A 27397-nucleotide genomic window follows, 5' to 3' on the forward strand; every position below is an offset into this window, starting at 1 on the left:
CACTAATAGTTCACTGATCCACTAATAGTTTCCCTCATCTCCTCCAGAATTTGTCATTTATGATAAACACAGGATGTTAGTATTATTGTTTAGTCATTTTGCAGTCATGTCTGAACTTGTTAGCCCCCTTTTTGTTGATTTATTTATTGTTTGCTGTTGTTGTTTTCGGCAAAGATATTGAAATGGTTTGCCATTTCCTTTTCCACTCATTTTATAGATAAGGAAACTGAAGCAAACAGGGTTAAGTGACTTGTCCAGGGTCATACAGCTAAGCGTCCAAGTCTGGATTTGAACTCAGGTCTTTCCGACCTCAGGGCTGGTACTTTATGCACTGTGCCACATAGCTACCTGTAAGATGGTACCCTGAGTTATTTCAATTTTCTTCTTTCTAATCAAGAGTGTCTTAGAGCATTTTCTCATATGACTACAAATAGCTTTTATTTTTTCTTCTGAAAACTGCCTGTTTATAACTTTTGACTATCAATTGGGGAATGACTTGTATTTTTATAAATTTGACTCAATTTGCTATATGCTTAAGAAAAAAGGTCTTTATCAGAAAACTTACTGTAATTAAAAAATATTACTTTGTTGTCTATGGTAAAAGAAAGCATTCCTTCCTTTCTGTGATCTCATAGATCTCAGATCTTCTTTTTCTCTCAGGACATAATTCACACTCTATTTTATATCCTAAACTTTTACTAATCCATGTAGCTGCTAGTGTCCTCTTTGTGTAACTACCTTGTATTAATTTTATTTATTCCCTTTATTCCACATAATATTATGTTCCCCATTATAATGTCAAGTCTTTGAGAGTGGGGATTGGCCTATAGTAAGAGTTTAATAAGTGTTAGTTGATTAGTCTAGATCCCTCTGGAGAGAAAATTCATTTTAAAATTTCATCTTACTACAGGCTAATGGTACACTATTTCAAAGTCCAATTCTTTTTGTATAGCAAAACAACTGTTTGGACATGTATACATATATTGTATTTAATTTATACTCTAATATATTTAACATGTATTGGTCAACTTGCCATGGGGGGGGAAGGAGGGGAAAAATTTGAACAAAAGGTTTGGCAATTGTCAATGTTGTAAAATCACCCATGCATATATCTGATAAATAAAAACTATTAAAAAAGAAATCTAAAATCTAAAAAGTTCATGTTACTAATATGGAAATATATTTTTCACAATTTCACATGTTTAAGAGGTATCAAAATGCTTGTCATCTCAATAGGTAGAGGAAGATCTGGAGGGTGGGAGAGAATTTGGATTCCCTCCAAAAAAGAATGTAAAAAATTTTCACCACTTCCAAACTTAAAATAATAGAGTATGTCCCTCAATCTGAAGTGTGCCCCTCCTTACCTCAGCCCTTTAGGATCCTTTGCTTCTTTAAACAATTGATTGAAGTAATACTTTCCCTGGGATGTATTTCTGATTCACCAGCTGCTGGTACCTCCGTCATCCCCAATCACCTTGTATCTACTTTATTATCTATTTTGTATTTGTTTATTTTCTATGTTGCACTTATTTATTTATATGTATGTTGTTTCTTTTGATAGAATGTAAGCTTGTTCAGGTCAGGAATTCTTTTGTTTTTCCTTTGTGTTTTCAAAATCTAGTACATCATTGAGACTTATGTCTATAGACACTTCATAAATGCCCGCTTGCTGGTTGGGTTGCTCTTGGAAGAGACTTCAGAGATTATATAATTCAATCTGCTGTCTTTTTTCTGAGTTTTTATTTGTATCCCAAGCACCTAGCACAGTGCTTAGCACATTGGAAACAATTAATGCTCATTCATTCATTCACTTCTCTGGAATCCTCCCCATAGTATTTTTTAACAGTCTCTGCTTGAACATTTCCAGTGACAGAAAACTCACTTTATCACCAAGTAGCCTATTTCTTTTCCTTTCTTCTTGCCTGCTTTCCTTCCTTCCTTCCTTCTTTTCTTCCTTTCCTCCCTTCTTCCCTCTCTTCCTCCCTCCCTCTTTTCCTCCCTCCCTCCCTCCCTTCCTTCCTTCCTTCCTTCCTCCTTCCCTCTCTTCCTTCCTTCCTTCCTTCCTTCCTTCTTCCTTCCCTCCTTCCCTCCCTTTGTTCCTCCCTCCCTTCCTCCCTTCTTTCCTTCCTTCCTCCCTCTCTCCCTCTCTTCTTTTCTCCCTCCCTCCCTTCCTTCCTCCCTCCTTCCCTTCTTCCCTTCCTCCACATGGAGGAGAATCAGAGGATGGTGTTGATGCTAGTGACATGGTAGTATGTTATTACACCAGATCTAAGAATACAAAGTTGATTGCAATCCATAGATAAGATTTAGTAGACAGAGCATTTGATTTGGATTCTGCTGATCTGTATTTATACTCCCCACATACTGCCGGACTATGTAACTCTGAGCAAATAATTTAATATCTTTGTGCCTTTGTTTCCCCATCTGCACTATGGCAATGTTACTTCTCCTATCACTATTGTGAGGGCTATTATGAAAAAAAGTGCTGCATAAATCTTAAAACAGTATTAAAATGCGATCTATCCTTATCATCATCACATATGTAATGTGATCAGCAAAGACTAATTCTATGACTGCTAAATTGTAACAGGCTTGCTTATTTATTATTTTGAGCTGAGAATATTTCAAGGTCACTGGAGGAGGATATGGAAGTAGAAAACTGTCAGGGGAAGAGCATCACCCTAATCAAATTTAAGCAAAAACATGATAAAAATTAACCTTCATTTGAATACATAAACAAATGTGGCGTTTGGGAGTTTAAAACTGCCCTTGTCTTAAGTCACAAGAGAGAGGCCACTAGTGATTTATCTGCTAGGTCTTTTTTAGTGCAGGAAAACTTTATTCTAAGAGGTTTTTTACACTTGGATAAGTGCTAAATAATAATAATAAGTGGAGCCGGAAACAAACTATTGCTATCTGAAGGGTGTCAACAGAGCCAAGATAAAGAACGGAGAGTTCTTCAAAGGAGTTGGGGTGTGACAAAGTCTGTGCTGATGAATGCTGACATCCCGAATAAAATCACTACATGCCTTCACCTAGGTCAAGAAACGACATTGTTTCCCTGAGCCCCAGTGACAGCGAGGTGACAGAGATTAATAGCTTGGTATTGACTGAGTAACTTCTAGTTCCTTATCTTTGGCAAGTCAAGGCTGTGTCCAAGAACTGAAAGTATTATTAGACTTATAATTGCAAAGACATTTAAAGGGTTTCCCCTTAAGGGACTATGAAATCCAATAAACCTTTCACAGAACCTCAAGCATTCAAGAGCAAACCTCTCGCCTCCGAGACAAGTGCGCTCTGAGCCAGAGCAGGGGGGCTGGGGGGACTTTGAAGCCTCCAACATTGAGTAATGTTTGATTTATGAAGTTGGTTTTGAATTTGTATCAGTTGTTTTATTAAAAATATATGAAAGGATGTTTTAAATATGAGCGAGTGCTGTTCACTTTTGTCTCAAGCAGTTTGCTGACTTGGGCTGGCCATCTTTCCCACTCTGTCAATGAGATTCATGAGGGTTTCGAGCACTGAAGCCGGGTAGCTAATTCACAGGGTTAATTCAGTTTGACTGGGATTAAATCTCAATTTTGCACTGAGGTTTCAGAATGAAGGTTGAGGGTCTAGATAAAGACTGAGGGAATGTCTGTCTCTATGTGTATGAATGCTTCTATTTGTAAGCAGACAACCAAAGCACATACTGATTATTCAGCATTCTCTACCTGATTTACTTATTAAGTGACAAAGTGAAAAAAACAACCTTCCCAAAGATAGCTCTGGCTTAGTCATAGCTCATATTTCTATAGCATATTAAGGCTGACAGAATACTTTCTCATAGGAGACTCCTCTTTGAGGTAGGTGGTTCAAGGATTGTTATCCCCATTTAACAGATGAGGAGACTGAGGCTTGGGATGAATATTAAGTGTTTTGGTTAGGATCACAAAGTAAGTATCTAAATTAGGGTATGAATCTAGATCACTTGACTACAATTCTAATCTTTTTTCTATTCTACCAGGATGCCTATCACTTTACAATGCTGCTTTAGTTTCAGAACTATTTTTGTGGCTATAAATCTGAGATGGGGTTGGGATCAGAGAGTTTTTGTTGGTGTTTTGTTTTTAGGATATTTGGACAGGTTGCAACAAGGGTCAGAGTAGACCTCTTCTGGTTTCTAATCCTTGCATGAGGAAATAAGAACTAGGGCTATGGTTCCTAGATAAAAGGACATTGGTTCTAGTTTTCATTTATATTGCTCTGTTACTTCAAAGATCTCTCATTTCATGGATGTATATGTACTCCTTTTATTGGTGCAAAGGATAACTTCTTTGTTTTAGGAGACAGTCTTTTCTAGAGCCAAATAAACATCACCTGGTGGCCAGTCCTTAGTTGGGCTGATTATGCAGCTCCAGACACAAAATCTTTTTCTGGGGCAAAATTTGGAGCCTATCCAACTTGGAAGATGCTATCAGAGCTTGTCCTCTGCTGGTATCACCTCTAGGAGTCCAGAGTCACCTCAGTATATTTTGTGTTATTAGATTCTTCTCTGGACAAATATGTCTGGAATTTACAAAATGATAAGTAAGCAATAGAATCAATAATACCTTAGGAATGGAAGAGATTTGCTTTACTTCTACCCAGTTTCACTTACAGAAACTGAGGCTCAGGGAAGGAACATTACTTATTCAAGATCATACACCTTATAAAAGATAGATGCAGAACTAGACCCATAACTTTATTCTAACTCTTTCAATTCTCTTTTCCTTTGCATTCCTTTGTCTGTCATCAGATGATTTTGAAGATCCCTTCTAGCTCTAAATCACATAATACTCAATTGACTGCATCTGGTAGGGTTAAGGGCTCTAATGTATTTGGTATGGTTGGGAAGTTGGGGATCGGGGAGGGAGAATGGAATTGCAATTTTGGCTTCTTCCTCAGGTTTCCAGGCAGATCCCAGTGGTCTATATCTTTTGCAATCCGAGACTGAGAAAGGATACTTTTCTTTTTCACCCTATCTCCATCATTCCCTTATCCTGTGTCATCATTGGACTGGGCTAGTCAAAGCCCTGCTTGGCTGCCCTGTGCTGTTTCTCCTTCTAATCTTTTTCATTTTAAATTTTCTTTAATGCTTTAGGCATTTTCTACTCTTCTGAAATGTCTAAAAATTGGATGGCCCCCACCCCTTTGATAGAGCACAGATACCTCAGAGGAGTTGATAAGAAAACAAGCCCTTTCTTGGCATATAGGGACCTTGCCAAGCTTCATTAATCCAAGTCTTATTAAACTTGAACTTTAGGCAGCCAGTAGAGCAAGTCTCTGACTGTTGGCTAGAGTATTTTGGGATTCTGTAATTTTCTAATCTTTGATTCTTCTTCCCTGTCTGTCTGTACTTGACTTCAGGGTCATTCATGCAGCAGGGTGATATTTGTTCCTTTGATTTTTCAGGAGTTGATCTCTCCTATTCTGCTATATTGAATCAATAGGGACTGGTCTATTGTGAAGTTTGTTTGAAAGGTTAGGCTTCAATAATTCTGTCTTAGATTTCATTTTTTCATCTTCATTTGATTAAACTTGAGCAGAAGAAATTCGTGTTTCCTTTGGGGTTTGGGGACCTGGGAGAACTGGGGTATGGAGGAGGGTCTAGTTGCAATTTAACTTAGGAGAGCTTTGATGCCATTCAAGATATACTGTATATTTAATAGTTTGAAGGGTAAAAATACCTTTTTTAGGAGGAAAAAGTAATTAGAGAAGTGAGTATAATAGATAGCTTGATGAATAGGCCAAAGGATTCCATATTTAGAACTAGGGGGATCTTGCAGGTCACATAATATAAATAATCTTATTTTACAGATGACAAAACTGAGGCCCCCAAAACTTATGACTTACCCAAAGTCACATGGGTTGGCAGAGTATAGATCCACCCTCAGCTACTTGAATGCCAGTTCTGATAGATTTTCAACTTTTCTACCACTTTTCAGAATGATTTCATACTCATTATTTAATTTGACTTTCACAATGACCTTGTGAAATAGTTATCAAAATGCAAAAAAAATCATCCTTCTGATGCATAACTTGGCTTCTGGTACACACTCTAATCAATATTGTCAGTGCTTCTCTTGAATAAAAGATCTTCTGCCTACCATTCAAGGGTTTCTAAGATCTGGTTCCTATTAATTCTGTTTTATTTGTATTATTTTCTTTTAGGCCCATAGGGTAGTAGAGAACCTGCCTTCTGTGCTTTACATCTCTCTCAAAACCTGGAGTAAGTTTTGTGCTTAATGAATATTTGTTAAAAGAATCCCAGTCTTACAGATAAGGAAACTGAGGCATGGAAAGTAGACAACTCAACAAAGTCTTCAAACTTAGTAAGAAATAGTGGGTATAACAGTCTCCTGAAGTCCAATCCTGTATTTTTTTTTTTTTTGCTGAGACAATTGGGGTCAAGAGACTTGCCTAGGGTCACACAACTAGGAAATGTTAGGGGTCTGAGGCCAGATTTGAACTTCAGGACTGAAATCCAGGATTTTTTTAAGCTGCTGTGTGATCTGTAACCCCCTTCAAATAAAGCCAGAACAGGGCAGATATTTGTTCTAATGTAAGGATTTAAAATTGTACCCCTGTGCTCCCTAGAGGTTTTGAGTTTTTAATGTAATACATATAACTTGACTTAAAGGATCAAGAGCTAGAAGTGGCTTGTGGTTAGGTGAGAAAAACTCCCCACCAGTCTTACCATAGCATTCACCTTCCTGGGCCTAAGATCCCTACTAATAAACTTATTCCCTGGGGCTCCATAGACTCCACAACAAAGATATTGCCTCCAGAAGAATCCTTTTAAAGGGCACTAGAGTTGCCTTAGGAAAGATGGCTTCCCCCCAATGTTACAGGCACATCAATATTTGTTAGTTGAGCAGCTTTGTGGCACAGTGGATAATAGAGTGCTGGGTCTGAGTTCAAATCTAGTCTCAGACATTTACTAGCTGACCCTAGACAACTCACTTTGCCTCAGTTTCCTCCTTTGTTAATTGATCTGGAGAAGGAAGTGGCAAACCACTCAGTATCTTTGCCAAGAAAATCCCTGATGGGATCATGGAGAGTCAGACACAATTTTAAAAAATGATAACAACATTTATTAGTTGATCAAATAGCTGGCTGGACCTTTAGAAGACTGGTACAAAGAGTCCTGAGGGGATAAGAATCAGGAGAAGAACAGGGAACTAGATGCAATGATGATGTGCAATCCAAAAGGCCAGGAGTGGGAGATTATAGGGCTAGGGGGAACTTTATTCTCTATATTTAACATCTCATGTATTCAAGGAAAAAGAGCTGAATATGGGACAGTATAAAAATCAAAATGCCATTTGCTTCAGATTTAGAGTTGAAGGACATAGAGTAGTGGAGAAAAAGATGGATTTGGAGTGAGGGGACCTGCTTTACTCCTGGCAGTACAAATTTGGTCCCGTCACATTGCTGGGTCTTTGTTTTCCCATCTATGAGAATGAGGATGTTGGATATGATAGTCTCTTGCAGACCTCAATCATGAAATTATCATCCTGAGACCGAGTCCCAAATCCCAGGTTTGCCACTAACTACTAGGCTATGAACTACATAAGCTCTCTTAACCTCAGTTTCTGTATCTGTAACCTGAGGATAGGGGGCTGGCTAGATTATTTCTAAAACTCTTCCAGTTTCAAATCTATAAACTAGGAACCAGGAGTCTTAAACAAGAGACACAGCATTTAGGTGAGGGAGCTCCAAGTACAGATGCTAAACAACAATTGATTGCCTTTGAGACGGGAAGTCAGTGCTACCTCATTGACTTCTGAGACCCCAAAGCCCTCAAAAGAGACCTTTCCAGAACAAAAGTTTCATTGTTTATCCCTTCTTCTTTATGCATTCTTGAATACCCCTTATAACCTGGATAGTTGTCCTCGTGGCCCCTAGTGGAGGGGGCAGCCTTGGGAATAAATGCTTGGCTGGTGCATTTTGGAAGCCCTGATTTATGAAAGCCTAGAATAGCTTTGTGATCCTGAAATGAAAAACTACTTGTGTTTCCCGAGGGAGTAATGATTTGGTGCTATTCCCGCAGGAAAATTAGCGTCTGTGTACAACTGTTCAACTCTCCTCTCCTGCCTCCTGAGAGATAATTATTCATTTGTAGTTTATTAGCTAATTATGCATGGGCATAAGGAGAATGAATCACTTCATTTCATTGATAGCAATTAACTAGGCCTTGTTGGAGCCCTTTCAGTTGGGGATTTTGGTATGTTTAGACAACACAGATCCAGTTAAGGTGTAGATAGTTCCCAGCATGTACCCTTAGAAAGCAGGAAGGAAAGAAAGCTTCTAGTCTTCTTGTTCCCCATTTTCACTAAGGGAACACTGCTAGATACATACACTAGAGCAAGGGTTCTCAAACTACGGCCGGCCCGTGGGCCAGATGAGGCTTCTGAGGACGTTTATGCGGCCGCAAGATTATGGCAAATGGGCTGAGGGGTGGAGATGGAGTATGAGGTTTTGTTTTTACTGTAGTCCGGCCTCCAACAGTCTGAGGGACAGTGAACTGGCCCCCTATTTTAAAAGTTTGAGGACCACTGCACTAGAGCTTTAGAAAACTAAGATCTGAGGGAAGGGTTCATTAGTGATTAGGGAAAAGTCATTTCTTTTAGAGAAATTTCCATGGAGAAAGAAGAGGAGGAAGAAGAGGAGCATTATGGACTTAGTAGGAATTCAAAAGAAGGGAAAAATCAAAGCTTAGAGGGGAGAAATACGAGATAAAACTAAAAGTTAGCCACCTTTACCTCAAGTGCCAGACAAAGTAATTTGAATTTTCCTTAGTCTAGTAGGAAATCACTGAGGATTTTTGACAGAGGACTAAGATGTTCTAATGGTCTTTTGAAGAGCAGGATATGCATTGGGGGAAGGAGACAGGATTGTTTACAAATTAAACTTAGCACTGACCAGTATGATCTTCCAAGAGAAGACATAACAAGAAGAACACACATATCAGACTATACAATTCTCCTGCTAAGCTATCAGACCAGTATTGCTTCTCCAGTTAATGAGGACCCTACCTAGTTGCCTCTCAAATAGAAAAGATAGATCATTTAACCTCCTGAAGTTTCACTTTTCTCAACTATACTATCAGGGCAGCAGACTAGATGGCTCCTTAAGACCTTTTCTAGTTCTAAATAAATGATTATATTATCTTACTAATACAGCTTATTTTCAGCACCCCAAAACACCATTTTATTGAATCAAATTTGCCTAGATGTAATAATGATAATATAGGATTGGAAGAAGGTAGACACTGAGACAGAGATGCTATGGCAGCAATCCTGAGGACGGCAAGGGATAATGGGCCAAGCAAGGGAGCCCACACATGGTCAGCAGAGGCATGCAAGGTACATGCCTGACAAATTGGACAATTGCCTTGGGAAGACTATCCTTCTACATTTTAGGGCCTCATGACCTAGTTAAACCTCTCTCCTTTCAGATCTAAGACCTTTGACTCTAATTCTCTGACTCCTAGGCACATCATCTGCTGGATGTTTTCTCAGATGTAGAGACCTTGCTCACCACTTCCAACACCACTTTGTCAGTCCCTCAAGTCTGCTTCTGTCACTTAGTCTAAGAGAGATTTTAATAAACTGAATGCGGGTGAATGAGGTTTGAAGAGTCATTTTATTTCCACTCTTTGGGATCCTGGGGGAAACACAACCTTGTTTAACTCAATTCATAACATTATTAATCCAACTGTGAATCTACAGAAGTCATGGAAAGAGAGATGAATCATTATGCTCCATGGCTAAAAGCAAATAACTTCTTTAATGGGTGGGTTGTTGAGAGCTCTCTGTTGGCAAGATGACATGCCCAATGAGAGACATGCCCCCTTTGCCTCTCCAAGTGCCCTTGAATCACAGAATTTTAGAGATGGAAGACACTTTAGAGATTATCTTGTCAATTGCTTCCCACCTCCATGGCTATATGGTTTTGACTTTTGGTATTTAAAGGCAGCATGGTATAATGTAAAGCGAAATAATACTAGTTAGCATTAATATGGTGCAATAAGGTTTTAAAATGCTTCAGGATAACTAAGTGTTCCCCACAAGAACCCTGTGAGGTAGGTGCTATTCTTCACATTATACAGATGAGAAAACTAAGGCTGAAAATTTTAATGATCTGTGCAAGGTCATATAGCTAAAACATGTCTAAAATGGACTTTGAAGTGAGGTCTTCTTGCCTTCAGGGAGTCAGATCTGTGTTCTAGTTCCAGTTTTTCCACTTGAATGGATAATTTTAACTTCTTTTGAACTTCTATTTCACCCCTCTACACAAAATGGGTGCAGGAAAACTTTTGCTATTTACCTTGTAAGGTATGTGGGAAGAATAAGTGCTGTTCAATTCAATTCAATTCTACCAGCACTCATTAAATGCCAACCATGTACCAGATCCCCTGGGATAGAAAGATATGTTGTTGTAACTTCAAGAAGCTCGTCCTGCTGCAGGTGGAATGGGGGGAACAATAGTGCCATAGATATGTAAATGTAAAGTATGTAAACACACACACACACAGCACAATCAATTTAGATAGACACAAAGACAGAATTAGGAAAGGTCTTTTGTAGGAGATAGCAATTGAGTTAAGCTTTCAAGGGACTGTAAGAGTCTGAATCTGGTGTGAGGAGGGAAAACATTCAAGGCATGAGTGCAGATTGGGCAAAGGTATGGAGATTTACCTCGCCATTTGAAAACACCTCATATGACCCTCCTGACAACCATTGAGATGGGTACTATAGGTATTGATTGATTGATTGATAAGGATGATAGTCAGACATTTTTCCAGTCATGTCTGACTCTTTGTGACTCCTGTTGTGTAGTTTGACATTTCTTCCTCCAGCTTATTTTATAGATGAGGAACCTGAGGGTTAAGTAACTTGTTCAGGATCATGCAATTAGTCAGTATCTGAGGCTGGATTTAAACTCATGAAAATGAGGCTTCCTCAATTTAGGTCAGAGTCTCTTTTCACTATGGTACCTAGATGCTCATCTACAGGTAATATAGCCTCTATTTTGCAGACAAAGAAATTGAAGTTCTAAGGAGAGCTAAGTGAATTGTCTAGGTTTCACAGTAAGCAAAATTAAAGACCCACCTGTCCTAATTTTATGTCTAAACTTCCAGATACTACATCACACTGCCATATCAGGAAAATTCTTTGTCAATAGTAAAATGCTGATATATATGAGGGATTTTCCCAATGCCACTAGACCATCTCCTCTGCCTTCCCACCCCAGCAAGTGGATGGATTGAGGGGAATATGTCTATAACCACAGCAGAGTAATCCCCCCAGACCAGCTGGAGGTTGCTGCTATAGATCAAGGTCAGGAAGGGCTCCATCTAAACAAGGGGACTGGGTTTTCCAGTGATGAGTTCTTTAATGAATTCATCCCTACCCTTGACTGCTGCTAACCTCCCCTCCCTAGCCTGCAACTCTTGCTTTTCCATTGTACCATGCAGCTTTCATCTCTGGAGCAGAGGGAAGCAGCTTACAATATCGCTGATGCCCCCACGATTCAGTGCCTCAGATCAAAGCCAAGTTCCTGTGCAGACACAGATTGACTCTGGCGGCACCTCATTACTGTGGACCCCCAGTCTATGGAGGAAGGCTTGGGCTAAGGATGGAGAGCAAGCCTCAGCTGCCGAGCAGCCCTGCCTTGCTGGGACAGGCGACATAATCCCTCCCCATCACCAAAAGAGGCAATGGCCTCACAGCTACACGGATCAGCCTTCGGCCTCTGAAAGTCATCTGGTTCGGAGCCTTGACTCCGGAGAGCATCCGAACTATGCAGATCGGGAGGTTTCCGGCCCTTCCTTAAGGTTCCCCAGGAATAGAGATATCACAAGTTTCTTTGGTCTCCTCCAATATTTAATTGTCTTTAGCATCAGGGAGTTCTCCCTGGGAGTTAAATGAAATTTCCCTCACTTGCTTTTTCCTCACCGCTTTTCATCCTTCATTGGAAGTGAAGCTGCATTTTAAAGTTTCATCAACATCTTGAGACCATGTTGACTTAGGAACCTTAAGTACAGGTGGGGACTATGGGATTTGAAAGAAGAAATTCCAGTTCTCTTGCTCCTGCCCCCCTCCCCCAAATGGCCACCATAATATAATTTTATTCTTTTTCTACTTGTTTTGTACTGATTTTTGGTTTTAAGTCAGAGCCTGGGCTGTCCTTGGTTCTGGGAGAAGATGCTGCTGTTTGACGGGACAGGAGCCTGGCATTGCTTTCCAGAAATTGGAGTCCTCGGAGCCATAAATAGCAATTTTGGTGCCTAGGGAGAGGGCAAGCACAAGAAATGTACCTTAAATCAAATTTTAGAAACAAATTCAGTTGCAGGGGGAAAGACTCCTGGATGACCTACAACCATGAGTGAGCCTAATGAGTGAGGCTAATTTTGGGGTGGCTGCCACCCAGGGAAAGAAGGAGAGGAAAAGTTCATTTGGGGTGTGTCTGTCCAATTGTAATCTACTATTCCTGCCAATTAAGAGCTAAACTACTTTTTTAGATAGTGACTGATAGCTGGTCTTTGTGACATGATTATCAGGAGTTAGAGAGTCATTCTATGATTTGGATCAAAACTCAGTTTGACCAAAGTTAAGATTCAGTCTGTATCCTGGCACCCTGGCTTCTCAAAGCTTCCATACCCGGATGACTGGCCGGGCACCCTACTGGCAAAGCTGGCTCCCAGGTCTCCATGACTAGAACTCGAGATCTGCTGGGGATCACCTCCGGCACCAAAGTGAGGACAAGCAATCCAGAACAGAAACAAATATTTCCATGCTCATTGATCTGGAGCTGAGTAAAAAAAAAGGGAAGCAAGAGAAGATAATTCTTTCTCCTCTTGATAGTCAATTCATGAACATCCATTTTGGGAACAAGAGGCAGGAGTTCCTGAAAGAAAAAAAAAAGCACAGCTAAAAGAGAATTACTGACTCAGTCTCACCAGTTTTAAAGACTGTTTTGGACCTGGAACCTTACAGAAATGAAGCTACACCATGGAACCTCACCGCCTTCCCCTCCCCAAAGAATGAGGTGGTACATATGGGAAGGAAGATGATGGCCATACTTTAGGGAGACAATGTAATTCTGTAGAAGTTCCATGTTACATGACCTCGGACACATAACTTGTCCGAAGAAATTCTTGGAGATGAATGAATGAACAAAACAGATTCATGGTCTGTCTTAATTAACTGACTGGAACAAGTTCAATCTGGCTTTAAGGTCAGGGTTCATTCCGTTCCCAAGATCAAGAAGGTTCTGTCTATACCTAACAACATGGGCATAGACTTAAAAGAGCAGACCCAAATGTAGTGATGCAATCTTAGATTTAGAATCAGGAAAGCCTGGCTTTGAGTCTGGCTTCTGACAGGACCTGTGGGACCGACTATACCATGTAATCTCTCAGAATCTCAATTCTCCAAGTAGAAAATAGAGATAATAGTTAAATGCCTATTTTACAGTGTTGTAAAGTTCCAAAGAAATTTTACATGCAATATATAAGATTTGTATATGTGTTGGTGTATGTATTGCAAGGGCTGCCTTCCACATGTAGCATTGGGGTATCATTGCGCAGCATGAAGGGAGCCAGAGTAAAAATAGTCTTTTATCCTGCTACTTTTCTCTAAAGGAGACCTTAATTCCCCACAGAAGGGGAGGGGGCAGAGGCTTGGCCATTCTGCTCTCCTCAGGGTGTGTCTTGGGGGACTGGGATAGGATTATATGGAGCAGTTGCCTTAAATATTATTAGTTAAGTGGGTGTATTTTTGAGGGTTGTTTACTAGGACAACCCCCAGCTTTATATTCAAGGCTTGACCTTTTCCCCACCAAATATCAGTTCCACAATGAACACACAGTAAGTAACTAAGAAACTAATTTATCTGAATCCATATCTGGAAGCCAGAGAAAGTATACGTAGGAGAACATGTGCCAGGCAATACAGAGTGAAGGAGCTCTCCTAATGGGAGTGAGATAACTCAGCTAAGAGAGGAAGAGATGCTACCCAAGGAGATGTTCCCTGAAGTCTCTCATGTAGTAAGCTGGAGATAGGGACGGGATGGAGAACGCTACCTTCTTTCATGCTGACCTCTTCCCAGAGTCCTTTCCTTCAGCACCTTAAGTGGGGTGGTCTTTACTCATCATCTCTCTTAAAACTAGAATTCAGAATGCCTAAAGTAACTGCAGAAACAGAAAAAGAAGAAAACTGAAGCGCTTTCTCCCACTTTCACCAAATGAGCCCCACCCGACACACATGTGGGGCACTGAGCTTCACTATTAAGGAGAGAGTTCCATAGGATAGGCTTTGGGACTGGGATTACATCCTCCCTGTGCCATAATCTTTCCAATTTTTGCAAAGCTTATACATAACACAAACATGTAAGTATAAACACAAGTATCACTATTTTAAAAGGCTTTCTGGCCTCACAAGCAACCAACCTTGGGTCCTACTGCAACTGAAATAAAACCAATGCATATTAAGAGGACATAAGGTAGACATGGCACGGTATATAGAACATTACCTGGGAGGATTCTACAGTGGCAATATGCCTAATGACACACAAGATATAACACACATTTCAGAAGTATATGCATATTCATAATGCACAGCGATCAATTAAAGCAAGAGGCATGGCTACCTAACAAAGCAAACCTGGCTAGCTGCAACAATAATACTATAAATGGACCTCTACTTAAAATCCAATTTAATTATAAGTATATTTGAAACAATTAACAATCAGACATTACTATAGCATGAATATAACACAAAACACAGTTAAGTAAACAACAGCAAAATAAGCAAACATCCTTGAAATGTAGCAATTCACATTTATAACAATAAACATGGAATACATGAGACATTTTTCATGTGGACAATCTCTAGGATTGTTGCCTAGATACATGTGTAACTACATCTTCAGATATATTTGTAAAATCTTAACTTAATCTAGTGATTCATCTAATAGGCTTGGTCTCTCTGCTCTTTTGCCAAAACTAGTAGTTAGTATGGTTGACCATCAGGACCATTATAGACTCATGTGTCTACACTTGGAATGGCGACCATGCTAGACTAGTTTTGAGTATGTTCACGCATTGTTGATTGAATCTATGCTCAAGAAGTCTCTGTAATAATTTTAGGCAGGGAAGGAGTTGCTTTTGGGTTCAGTTCTCTTGTCCTTTGATAATACACAGTTTCCTTTACTGGATGCAGTGCTTTCAGTGTCCATATATGGGTCAGAAAATCTTTGTGTGTGTCACAAGAATGGGTTCATGTCTTTGTTCTGATGATTAAGAGAGAGTGAACAAGTAATTTAACCATTCAGCTTCAGTTGCTTCATTTTTGAAAATAAGGATAATTCTATTAGAGCTATTTTCTTAGGATCAGAGTTGGAGGGACCTAAAAGGTCATTTAACTGAAACCTCTCGTTGCATATATAGATGAGGAAACTAAGATTCATAAAAATGAAGTAATTTGCTCAAGTTCACAGTTGCAATAATTGCCACAGTCAGTATTAGAATTTAGATATGCTGACTCTATTCAGCATTTTCCACTTCTTTGACAGGATTATTCTGAAGAGAATGTTTTGTAAATAATAAAAGGATGTTTTTTTTTAAAAGAATGTTTTATAAATTTTGTAAACAATAAATAATAAAATAAAATGCAACTACAGAATTATGACTCCTTATTAATCACAAACAGGTCTGCATTAGGTGTTATTCTGGAGTCACACTCCCCTCTACTGCTTCTTAGTTTTTGCCTCTCACTTTGGCATCTATTCAGTGGTGCACTCCAATAGGACTTTTGTTTGAGAGCACCCTGAATTGCAGAGCTAAAAGCTAGAAGGGTCTCTAGATCCTTCCCCTCATTTTATACTAACACATTAGTGCAGAACTAGCGTTTCTATAGCACTTAAACATTTCCAAACACTTTATACACATTATCTCATTTGAGCCTTACAATCACCCAATAAGGACCAGCTTTTTTGTTTTGCCAGCTTGCAACTGAGACAATTGAGGTTCCGAGAAACCAACTGACTTGCTCAGTCATGTAGCAAGTAAGTAACAGAGGACAGATTTAAATCCAGGTCTCTCTGATTCCAAGTTCAGTGTCCTAGACATTACACTTCTCTTATTTTATAGATGAAAAAACTGCAGTTCCTAGAGGCTAGAATGATTTCTCCAATATCATACAGCCATTTAATCATGCCATTGTCAGGAATTTTAAAATAATAATAACTGAAATTTATATCACACTTTAAGATTCACAAAGTATTTTGCTTTCATTACCCCACTTGATCCTGTGAGTTATGTAATACAGACTATATTATCCCCATTTTATGGATGTGAAAAAATTGAATACTACTTTCTTTCTATTTTTGAGATCATTTGGGAATTATTTAAATGGGCCTTCAGGGAATTAGTCTAGCAAAGAGGGATTGAGAACAAAAATTGTTGACAATTGTTGTTGACATGATGCTGGTACCAAAATAAACCAAATTATTCTAACATATTAATTGATTATGCTGATGATCACTTTTGTTCTCCTTGTAAACTCACCTCTGCCCTCTATATTTCAGCAAGGGGATCTTCCAGAATGTAACAAAATAAAATGTCAGTGGCAAAATTGAGGTAAGACATTTTTAGATGGTGGTTGGGTGTGGCTTCTAGCATCCTTCATGTCAGATCATGTAGGAGACGTCTTGTTGGGTATCTGTCAGGTCACCTGAATTTGAGTCCTAGTTTTGATACTACCTTGCTGTGTGGTCTTAAGCAAATGACTCATTCTGGGTCTTGTAAAATGAAAGGATTAGATTAGACAAATTCTATCATTCTTTTCTTTTCAAGCAGTTAATAGTTTCTCTTCTGGCTGAGGGAATCCACACCCAGAGAGGCTTCCCAAATAGAATCTGGGCTTTAGAGCACCTCTGTCTGTCGCCCCTGGAAATGCCTTCCAGGCTGCTGTTCCTCACATGCCATGTTCATTTTCATTTTAATATTAGGCAGAAGCCCCGAAATCGCATTTTTTTCCTGTTTGCCTTCTGTTCATTGCTTATTCCTGTTCTTTCCCTCCAGCTATGGCAAAATGAGATGCAGCCATAGGCCACAAGCAAATGGTCCCTGTGGTTACCCTGGCTCAGTGGTTATTTCTGCTACAGCCTGGAGGGCCTTTCCTCCAAATCTGGCTTTCCTGTATGCTTAGAAGCATCAAAGTGTACAAGGGAGAAAAATGGTCCTGAAAGTCAGGAAAATCTGGGTTCAAATTGGTCTCTGACATACACTGGAAGATAAGTCACTTAGCTTTTCAAGGACCCCTCCTTCCCTCCACCAATCCCCAACCCCAACCCGGGAATGAGTAGCTAGGTGATGCAGTGGATGGAGCCCTAGGCCTGGAGTCATGAAGACATCTTCCTGAGTTCAATTCTGGCCTTAGAAACTTTCTACCTGTGGGACTCTGGGCAAGTCATTTAACTCTGGCTGCCTCAATTTTCTCCTCTGTAAAATGAGCTGGAAAAGAAAGTGGTCAACCACTCTAGTATTTTTGCCAAGAAAACTCCAAATGGGGTCACAAAGACATAACTGAAATGACTAAACGACAATAAATCACCCTAGAAACTCTTAGTAGGTTTCAGAGCTGATGCTGATCTGCTAATCTACTTTGACAGAAGAAGCCCCTCACTGGAGGTTTCCTGCACCAATGAAATCACTAAATGCCCCCCCCCAAACAACCTCCCCCAAAAGAACATAACATCACTGCGCTTGTGTTTGCACAGTAGACTTGGGCTAATAGGACTGATGCATTGTGAATGGCACCACACCTTAGGAAGGACAGTGACAGATTAGCTATGTCCAGAGGAGGGTAAGCAATAAGATGAGGGGACAGAAGACCATGCCGTATGAGGAATGGATGAAGAAACTAGGGAGAAACTCAGAGAAGAGAAAATTGAGGAAGGGGATAAAAGTTGCCTTCAGGCATTTGAAGGACTGTCATAAGGAAGAGGGATTAGATTTGTTCTCCTGGATTCCAGAGGAAGGAGGAGGAGCAGTTGAGTGAATCACAGAGAGGACAATCCGGCCTTTATAGAAGGAAGTAGAAAAAATCAGCACATGGCCTGTGATTTAATTGCTTGAGGGAATTTCCAAATGAAGAAACTCCTCTTACCCTTGAGGGCTGGCATCTTCTCTGCAGTCAATGTTCTGAGAGAATTGTCCAAAGCTTTGGAGGTTAAATGTCTTGGCCAAGGTTGAGAGGCAGTGTATCAGAGGGGGCCCTTGAACTCAGGTCTCTCTGCCTCCCAAGCCAGTCCTCAGCTGTTGTTATTCAGTTGCGTCCAGTCTTTGTGGCCCTCAGACCACAGCACGCCAAAACCACCCATGGGGCTTTCTTGGCAAGACACTGGAGTAGTTAGCAGTTTCCTTCTCCAGCTCATTTTACAGATGAGGAAACTGAGGCAAACAAAGGCAGGTGACTTTCCCAGGTTCACAAAGTTATGTGTCTGACTCTAGGCCTAGCACTCCATCTACTGAGCTGACTAGCTGCCTCCATCTATAATTCAATAAGAATTTATTAAGTGTCTATGATATACTAAGACTAGTTGAAGGTCTCATACAGCTTTAAATCCTATAACCTGACATTTTCAACCTTATCCCTTTAAAAGACATACTTATTCTTTTTGATTTTCTTATACCCTTTCCAAATGGGACTGCTTATGAATCGTTAGCTTTTTCATTTCTCATCTCTATGTCTTTGCTCATCCTCTTTCCTCTGCTTGGAATGCCCTGATTCTTACATGCCCATGTATCAAAATTCTGTACATCCTTCAATGATGAATCAGGTCAAATATTTTCTCTTTGAAGTATTTTCTAATCTTTTCTAGCTTGGAGTAGTAGACTGAGAACTGGTTTCTATGGTTGGAGCATCTGGGTTCAAATCTGAGCTCTGTCATTCACTACCTATGTGACCATGGGCTATCAATTTCTCAATCCAATCTGTAAAATGAGGATAAGAATATTTGCACTATTCATCTCATAGGTTCATTGTAAGGATCCATTGAGATAGTACATGAAATTAAAGCTTTTAAACTCTGTATAAATATCAACTAGTTGTTTCTCCTTTCCCTCATCACCACAGAGTACTCTGTTATTATACTTTCTCATTACCCAGAAGCATTTGTCTTCATAGGGAATTCCCTCTCTTAACACATCTATCTATTACTTAAGCAAGAAGTACCTAAAGAATTGGCCAAAGCACCTACAAGTTAAAATTATTGCTTGGGGTCAAGAGCCTCAGGATTAGCAAGTTTCAGAGTTCTGTATTTCAGTAGTTCTCATGTCCCTGGTAGTTCCCAAGACCTTTCAGAGGGACCATAAGTCAAAATTGTTTTTGCCTATTAAAATACTCCTTCCTTTTCCAACTAAATATCTGCGTGAGACTGGATTTCTTTCATATTCTTCAATTAAAACACATATTGAGTGCAGAAGCAGATGTGGGAATCCTTATTTTCTGTTAAGCAGATATTAAAGATATTTGCAAAAATTTAAAAAAATGTCATTCTCCTTACTTGTTTTGGGAACATATAGTTATTTTCACAAACTATTATATTTATGTTAATATGTAAGTGGATTTATTGTTATTTAAATGAATTAAAAATACATATTTTTAAAATTATCAGTTTTAATTTTTAATGTAATAAATATTGATGGATATAACATATAGAAACAAAAGCTCTAAAATTTTTTTTTCTGAAATACAAATTAAGACAACTCTTAGTTATCAATTCATACCTATCAGATTGGCTAAGATGCCAGGAAAAGATAATGACTGGGACACTAGTGCTTTGTTGGTGGAGTTGTGAAATGATCCAATCATTATGGAAAGCTATTTGGAACTTTGCCCAAAGCATTATTAAACTGTATACCTATTGAGCAGTGTTACCCCTAGGTCTGTATCTCAAGGTGATCATAAGAGAGGGAAAAGGACCCATATGTGCAAAAATGCAGCCTTTTTTTTTTTTTTGTACTGGCAAGGAATTGGAAATTGAGTGAATGTCCATCAATTGGGGAGTGGCTAATAAGTTATGATCTATGAATGTAATAGAATGTTATTGTTCTATAAGAAATAATGAGTAGGCTGATTTCAGAAAAGCTTGGAAAGACTTACATGAACTGATGCTGAATCAAGTGAGCAGGACCAGGAGAACATTGTGCACAGTAACAGTAAGATTATTACTTTAACATATTTAACATGCATTGGTTTACCTGCCATCTGGGGGAGAGGGTAGGGCAAAGGAAGGGAAAATTTGGAACAAAAGATTTTGCAAGTGTCAATGCTAAAAAATTAACCATGCATATATCTTGTAAATAAAAAGCTACAATAATAAAAATGATTATGTTATCTGATAGATATGATAGACTTAGCTCTTCTCAGAAAAGCAGTGATCAAAGACAATTCCAATAGACTTGGGACTGAAAATGCCATTCACACCCATAGAGAGAACTATGGAGACTGAATACAGAGCAAAATATAATATTTTCACCTTTGTTTTTTCTTTCTCATGGTTTTCCCCTTTGTTCTGACTTTTCTTGCACAATGTTGCAAATATGGGAATATGTTTAAAAGGATTGTACATATATAACCCATATCACATTTGTTGCTGTCTTGGGAATTTGGGAGGAAAGGAGAGTGAGAAGACAAATATGAAACACAAAATCTTATAAAAATGAACCCTGAAAACTATCTTTACATGTATTTGGAAAAATAAAATACCATTGAGAAAAAACCCCAAAATAATAATTCTCTGGTATGTAGCAGTAAAAAAAAAATATTTCCAGGATTGCCATCCCCAGCTACTGTAGGTCAAAGGAATGCATGACAATTACAGAGAAGGCATTCTCCATCGTACTTTTTATTTTGAACACATCCTGAGGCTTTGAGCTGGGAGTATGCCGGAAGCTGTGGTGGTTCTCAAAAAAAAGTTTGGAAACTTCTGTTGTAGCTGAACTAGACTTGCGTGCTTCTAAGTCCCATACTCTATTATGTCACTTTGGTTGTACACTTTCCACAGGTCTACCTCAGTTACCTCCTCTGTAAGATAGACACAAAAATTGCACCTACCTCCCAGAGTTATTATGAACAAGATAATATTTGTCCTATACTTTGTGACTTTGAAGTGTTAAACACATTTTAGTCATATCCTCCTCCTCATCATCATTACTGTCATCATATCTGTGCACTTGTCTTATTTCTTGCATTTGATTGTAGATTCTATGAGAACAATGACCATATCTACCATTCAACAAGAACATATTAAATATAATTTTTCAGGTACTATAGTAGGTCTTGGGCATTCAATACACAAAAAGGAAATAATTTCTACTTTCTACGCACACACACACACACACACACACACACACACACACACACATATATATATATATATATATATATAGTTTATATATAGGGCTTTTCATTTTAGATGAATAGGGAGTTTGTAACTCAGGGCTTGGGAACTTTAAAATATTTTGATAACTATATTTTAATTGGCTTCCTTTGTAATCATGTGTGCTTTATTTTATGCCTTTAAAACTATTATTCTGAGAAGATACAGATAGGCTTCCTGGGACTTCTGAAAAATTATTACATTAAAAAAAGGTCAAGAACCCCTAAGGACAATGTCTTGCAAGTAATAGGCACTGGGTGAAATGTTTTCTGAATGTATATTTCTAGGAAACCTTGAAACATTATACTAATGCTAAGAATTTCAAGTTATGTGATGAGGTGGAGGAGATATTTTAGTCAGGAATTATCCCTGGGTCCCTCAAATCAAATAATGTGGGTAGCCACCTTTGCTGCCTGCCTTAAGGTTAGTCATAAGGACCAAGAAACTGGGCGTGCTGAGGATCCCAAGGTACCCCGTACATCCCAATCTGCTGAAGTAATTTGGAATGGTGGAGGGGCAGGTGGCCTGAAGGAAATTGTGTGGTTTCACCAAGCACAGCACCTGTCATTTCTCGTCTTCTTTTCATAACTTCAAAGATATGAAAGTCATAAAACTAAACCCGAGTGGGGTCAGAAGTCGCTGGCTCCTTGGATTGATGTTTAGTCATGTTTTGCTTCATTACTCTGGCACACATTTTTCTTTGGCCCCATTGGAGCTCTCCCCAAATTAATATTATTCAAATGAGGCAAATGATACAGAGTTGGAAAATATGACAATCCCCACCAGCCCTCCCACCCACAGCTTGGAGCCTTAAGACATGCTCAAAATAAAAAAAGTACAATGGAGATTACCTTCTCTGTAATTGTTATATATTTCTTTGACCTCACAATAGCATAAGATGGTATTCCTGGAAATATTTTTTACTGCCATGTACCAGAGAACTGTTTTAATGAACACCACAGGGTTTACTGATCACTCTTAATGAGTGAGGACCAAGTGTCCTACAGGTAAATTGCTACCTATCTTTAGGAACAAGCCGATGGATGATGGTGAGGTAGGGAATGATGGAGGTGTATGTACTTCTGCAAGCTGGAGAACAAATATATCAATGTCCTTAATATTATCAATAATGGACACTTCAGGAGCCAGCCAAGACTCTGCTGTGCTACTATTTCAGCTCTTCCCAATCAATAACTTCAGTTACACTGAGATTTACTGGCTCCTATAAACAGTTGCAGGAGCAATATTCAAAGAAACTAATGTCATCTCAACAAACAAAACAAAACAAAAAAAGAAAAGAAAAATTCTATTGTGCACACTTTAAATTTCTCCTGGCTTCTTTCTCTGGGACATTTTGATGTAACCTGATTGAGATGTTGCAATGTTTCTCTGCAGTGTATGTATGTGTGATCTTATATGTATGTGTGTACATATATACATATTGTAAATCAGAAATGGGAAACTATTTTTTAAAAATCAATGGTCAGTCATGATGGTATACTTAGAGAACCCCAAAGACTCTGCTAAAAAGCTATTAGAAATAATTCAGAATTTTAGCAAAGTCGCAGGATACAAAATAAATCCACATAAATCCTCAGGATTTTTATACATTACCAACACAATCCAACAGCAAGAGATACAAAGAGAAATTCCATTCAAAATAACAGTCGATAGTATCAAATATTTGGGAATATATCTACCAAAGGAGAGTCAGGAATTATATGAGCAAAATTACAAAACACTTGCCACAAAAATAAAGTCAGATTTAAATAATTGGAAAGACATTCAATGTTCTTGGATAGGCCGAGCGAATATAATAAAGATGACAATACTCCCCAAACTAATCTATTTATTTAGTGCTATACCAATCAGACTCCCAAGAAACTATTTTAATGACCTAGAAAAAATAACAACAAAATTCATATGGAAGAATAAAAGGTCGAGAATTGCAAGGGAACTAATGAAAAAAAAGTCAGAGGAAGGTGGTCTAAGTGTACCTGATTTAAAGCTATATTATAAAGCAACAGTCACCAAAACCATTTGGTATTGGCTAAGAAATAGACTAGTTGATCAGTGGCATAGGTTAGGTTCACAGGACAAGATAGTGAATAAAAATAGCAATCTAATCTTTGACAAACCCAAAGATCCCAAATTTTGGGATAAGAATTCATTATTTAACAAAAACTGCTGGGAAAACTGGAAATTAGTATGGCAGAAACTAGGCATGGACCCACATTTAACACCACATACTAAGATTAGATCAAAATGGGTCCAAGATTTAGGCATAAAGAACGAAATCATAAATAAATTGGAGGAACATGGGATGGTTTACCTCTCAGACTTGTGGAGGAGGAAGGAGTTTGTGTCCAAGGGAGAACTAGAGACCATTATTGATCACAAAATAGAACATTTTGATTACACCAAATTAAAAAGTTTCTGCACAAACAAAACTAATGCAAACAAGATTAGAAGGGAAGTAACAAATTGGGAAAAAATTTTTACAGTTAAAGGTTCTGATAAAGGCCTCATCTCCAAAATATACAGAGAATTGACTTTAATTTATAAGAAATCAAGCCATTCTCCAATTGATAAATGGTCAAAGGATATGAACAGACAATTTTCAGATGATGAAATTAAAACTATTTCCACTCATATGAAAGAGTGTTCCAAATCACTATTGATCAGAGAAATGCAAATTAAGACAACTCTGAGGTATCATTACACACCTGTCAGATTGGTTAAAATGACAGGAACAAATAACGATGAATGTTGGAGGGGCTGTGGGAAAACTGGGACACTGATGCATTGTTGGTGGAGTTGTGAAAGAATCCAACCATTCTGGAGAGCAATCTGGAATTATGCCCAAAAAGTTATCAAAATGTGCATACCCTTTGACCCAGCCATACTACTACTGGGCTTATACCCCAAGGAACTACTAGAGAAGGGAAAGGGTCCTGTATGTGCCAAAATGTTTGTGGCATCCCTTTTCATAGTGGCTAGAAGCTGGAAGATGAATGGATGTCCATCAATTGGAGAATGGTTGGGTAAACTATGGTATATGAATGTTATGGAATATTACTGTTCTATAAGAAATGACCAACAGGAGAAATACAGAGAGGCTTGGAGAGACTTACATCAACTGATGCTGAGTGAAACGAGCAGAACCAGAAGATCATTATACACTTCAACAATGATACTGTACGAGGATGTATGCTGATGGAAGTGGATTTCTTCAACATAGAGAAGAGCTAATCCAATTCCAATTGATTAATGATGGACAGGACCAGCTACATCCAGAAAAGGACTGGGAAATGAATGTAAACTGTTATTTTTACCTTCTGAATCCAATTCTTCCTGTGCAACAAAAAATTCGGTTCTACACACATATATTGTATCTAAATTATACTGTAATATATTTAACATATATAAGACTGCTTGCCATCAGGGGGAGGGGGGTTGGGGGAGGAAGGGAAAAAATCTGAATAGAAGTAAGTGCAAGGGATAATGTTGTAAAAAATTACCCATGCATATGTACTGTCAAAAAATGTTATAATTATAAAATAAAATAAAAAATTAAAAAAAAAAAAAAAAAAAAAAAAAAAGAAAAAAAAAAAAAATCAATGGTCAGTGACTCGTGGGAAAAATTAAAGACTTTGGCTAATAATAATAATTGGTTTTTATAAGGTTTGCAGTCTCACAACACTTCTGTTCCCTTTCAACTCTTGTGTTTCTGATTACTAGGCATATTTCTATTTTTATTTTTGTCATTAGAATTTGTCTTTGACATATTTATTTCAACTTGGGCTGTCTTTCCTTGACAGTCTTTTAGATTATGGGATCCTACCTAATCTTTCTTCTAAATTCTTTATAATCTGCTCTTCCAAAAGCTATCACTTATTACAGACTACCAGCATTTTTCTTCTCCTTTATCACAAATTCTAAGATGGTGTAGTTCTTAAGGTTTTCAATTATTTTGGAAAATAGTGCTCCTTCAATAGGGCGGCTAGGTGGTGCAGTGGATAGAGTGCTGGGCTTGAAGTTAGGAAGAAAAGTATTCCTGAGTTCAATTCTGGCCGAAGAGACTTACTAGCTGAGTGACTGACCTTGGGCAAGTCACTTAATTCTCTGCCTCAGTTTTCTCATCTGTAAAATGAGCTGGAAAAAAAATGACAAACCACTCTAGTATCTTTGCTAAGAAAACTCTTAATGGGGTTAAAATGGGGTCAGGCACAACTGAAATGATTGAATAACAATTTATTCAATGGACAGAATAATTATGGAAGGATTTCTTTCATCTTCTTCACATTTTGAAGAATAATTTTTTAAAAATTAATTTTATAATTATAACATTTTTGACAGTACATATGCATAGGTAATTTTTTTTTACAACATTATCCCATGCACTCCCTTCTGTTCCAAATTTCCCCTCCTTCCCTTCACCCCCTCCTCTAGATGGCAGGCATTTCCATACATATTAAATATGTTATAGTATATTCTAGGTACAATATATATGTGCAGAACTGAATTTTGTTGTTGTTGTTGTTGCAAAGGAAGAATTGGATTCGGAAGGTAAAAATAATCTGGGGAGAAAAACAAAAAATGCTAACAGTTTACACTCATTTCCCAGTGTTTCTTCTCTGGGTGTAGCTGATTCTGTCCATCATGATCAATTGGAATTCGATTGGCTTTGAAGAATAATTTTTAAAGTAAGTAAACAATTTACTGTCTTTTTTGTATTAGTAGAGAGAGAGAGTCCTAGCAGATGTCTAGATAGTTGAATCCCACATTATTGTTTTATCATATTTCAATGCCAGGTTTGTGCATGATTTTATTCCCTTCCTTCTGTTAGCAGAGTCACAATTGGAGCATGGGAAGGGAGCTCAAAAGCTACTTAGTTCAATTTATAATAGGTAAAGAATTCTTTCCCTTCATTTATTACCTGTGATTATCAGTTTGTGTATTGATATAAGATTATAAATTTATTATGGCTTCATCTCTTGGATATTGAATGATCATAGGATCACAGATCTAGAACTAGAAGGGACATCTGTGACCTTTTTTTTTCCTAATTCACTCATTTTACAGCTGAGGACAATGATGATGCGACTTTCTAAATATCATACAGATGGGATTTGGACCCAGGTAGTCTGATTGAAGTGCTTTTTCCATTGCCTCCTATTTTTATTGTGAATCACTGGACCTTTTATGGATGGTCTTTTTCCGTTGTCATATCTGCCAATCTTGATTGGTAAAAGTGTGGTTTTCTCCCTCCCCATTATTCTTGGTTTAAAGCCCTTTTCATAAGACTCACAAGTTTCCAGACAATTATATTAAATTTAAAGTCATCCTGTACTATGTGACAAGTTCTAGGGAATACAAAGACAAAAGCAAAGAATAACTTCTGTCGATTACCTTACATTTTAGTAGTGGAAAACGTGGCTATGGATAAGTAACTACAAAATATGTATGAAATACAAAATAATTCTGGAAGAGAACATGAGCCACTAAAACCTGAGAGAAACAGAAAAGATCTCATATATAGGAAGTGGCACTTTAGCTGTATCTGAAGGAACCTGGTGGATAACTGAACAAAAGTGTGGAGGCAGGACATAGAATGTTACATATGAATAGAAAACAAGTCAATTTATCTGGAACCAAAAATGAATAAGGTGGAGTGTCAAGCAGTAAGCCTGAAAAGACATGGTGGAATAAGATTTTGGAGGACTTTAAATGTCAAAGAGAAGAGGTTGTATTTTATCCTAAAGCAATGAGGAAAAAGTCTTTCCTGAGCTGGTTAAGAGATATGATTAGACCCTAAGCTTTAGGTATAGCCATTTAGTAACTGGAATAACCAAGAGATTGGAGAGGGGAGGGGTACTGCAGTGGTTGAAGGGAGAGCTGATGAGGTTTTGAATCAAGCT

This window comes from Sminthopsis crassicaudata, chromosome 2 (assembly GCF_048593235.1).
Source record: "Sminthopsis crassicaudata isolate SCR6 chromosome 2, ASM4859323v1, whole genome shotgun sequence".
Classification (NCBI taxonomy): Eukaryota; Metazoa; Chordata; class Mammalia; order Dasyuromorphia; family Dasyuridae; genus Sminthopsis; species Sminthopsis crassicaudata.